Here is a 2,503-nt window from a genome sequence, read left to right as displayed (position 1 = left end):
GCTGTATGAATAAATATAATTAAAGAACAGGAAAACCTTACGATAATTTGATAACCCTCAGCAGAATTAAACAGAGTGTCTCAGAATGAAACATTGACATTTCTGTGGTTACTTTACATGTAAAAGATGTACCTTTTATAAAAAGCAAAGTACTTATTTAACATTCCTCAAAGGTGGCGTCAGTGTTCTTCATTAGTTAAGTTTCAATTGCCCATGTCAAACTTGTCTACCTGGCAAAGGTCTCTGTCGACTGTAAAACCTACTTAAGATAATTAATATTCTTTTAGAATTAGCAGAGAGCCTGTGGATTTGAAATATAACTAAAGAGAAATCCTGCTTGTTTGTCCGTTTTCAAACATAAGGGAATTCAAAACTTTTTTGGTTGTTAATCTGAATTCTTCCCATGCCATGTGACATTACTTAGAACCTGAACAAGTAGAGTTGCTTAAAGCTCAGGATTTCTATTCAATTGGAATTTTTGACATTCCAATATTTTTTTCATTCTCATTCAGTTTGGAGATTATTTTCAAATTTTTTACCTGAAAGCAAGTTTAAAAACTTCAAAATTGGAAAAAAAAAATCAAAATGTCATTCAAATTTGTTTAAGAACTTTGTTTTGTTTTATTTTTCATGGTTATATTTTTTTTCTTATTTTACATTGATTCATGGCATTCAAAAAAATATTGTAGAAAAAGTACTAGTACTGCAGACCTGGCATAACATAACATTAATTAATAGTTGAACTATTCTACTAGGTTAATTAAAAAAAAAAATTAAGGGCATCTGCATCAGTGCCAGGTGAAACCACTTAAATCAAGCAGTTTCCTATTTGTGTTTCAATGAAACAGTTTGGTATTTGGAAGTGTCAAACTGTTTCACTACACCACTAACTGAATACACAACCAATTGTTAAATAGAAAGAGCTCAAACGATTAGAAGACTTATAAAATAGCATCAGTACCTTAAATTTCACTCAGAAAAAGAAACCTGGAGAAGGATAGAGAGGGGACTTTTTAAGAACTACAAAATGAGATGCTGAAGGAAATTCCAGTAAGGCCACAAGAGAGAGGACAGAATTACAAAGTTAGAAATATGATGTGGGGGGTGATCAACACTATTCGAAAAGGTGAGTGGATCTGTGTCTGTGGTGAAGCTGTCCCTAGTTCTTATTAATACTTCGCGTGCTTAATGATTCACTTTGTACTCTTTTTAATATTATTCCACAGTAATGGGAAACATCTTTTAAAGAAGAAAACAACTGAGAATCAAAAATAAACAAGCAAAATTGGAAATTATCACAAATAGCATTGCTTTATTAAAAATGACCAGTCCTGGAACTTTACAAATGGAACTCTTTAAAACAAACAAACAAACAAACAAACAAACAAACAAAAAAAGCCTTGTAACACTGTATTACATCAATTAGATGTGATTTATTATTCCCACTTATGTCTTACATGTCATAAGATAAAACAATATGATTTCTTCTAAATATCAACAATCTACAGTTACAAGAAAACTAAAACATTTGTAAAATGTACATGAATTAAATTTATGCCTTATAAAATAAGAATTGTATAATCCTGGAAAAAATAGAAAGTATACTATTCCCATCATCAGCAAGCAAACACACAAATAATATCAAGTGGTCCAGTCAAATGACTGCTATTTCCTAATTTGTCATCAACATAAACTACAAGGTTGTGGTTAAAATTTTCAAGAATGTTTTTGCATATCTCACATTAGGATGGCCAGCCTGAGGTACTTTAAATGGGTTAGATATTCAGAAAAGGTTGAATACTTATTCTCTGAAATGTGTGTTCTTTGAAAACCTCTCAAATTGAGTACCCAAATTAGTGCCTTCAAAATCACTAGGCATTTTTAAATCTTTGTTTGCTTGCTTATGTTGTAATAGTGCCAACGAGCACTCAGCACAGGCAAGGACCCCTATTGTGCTTAGATATTTTACAAATATAGTATATTAACTTTTGCTGCTATATGTAGAATTACAGAATCATAGACAATAAAGACTGGAGGGGACTGCAGGAGGACATCCAGTCCAACACCCTGCTCAAAGCAGGACTATTCCTGACTAGATCATTCCAACCAGGGCTTTGTCAAGCCAGGTCTTAAAAACCTCCAAGGATGGAGATTCCACCACCTCTCTAGGTAACTTGTTCCAGTGCTTCACCACCCTCCTAGTGAGAATTTTTTTTCTTATTATCCAACCTAAACTTCTCTTGCTGGAACTTAAGACCTTGTTCTGTCATCTGTTACCACTGAGAACAGTCTAGCCCCATCCTCTTTGGAATCACCTTTCAGGTAGTTAAAGGTTGCTATCAAATCTTCCCTCGGTCTTCTCTTCTCCAAAATAAATAAGCCCAGTTCCCTTAGCCTTTCATCAGAAGTTACATGCCCCAGACCCAGAAACACGTACGTTGTTCTCCACTGAACTCTCACCAATTTGTCCACATCCTTTCTGTAGTAGGGGGCTCAAAATTGC

This window comes from Alligator mississippiensis, chromosome 2 (assembly GCF_030867095.1).
Source record: "Alligator mississippiensis isolate rAllMis1 chromosome 2, rAllMis1, whole genome shotgun sequence".
Taxonomy (NCBI): domain Eukaryota; kingdom Metazoa; phylum Chordata; order Crocodylia; family Alligatoridae; genus Alligator; species Alligator mississippiensis.
The sequence above is the reverse complement of the archived record's forward strand: the minus strand, read 5'-3'. Positions refer to the sequence as shown.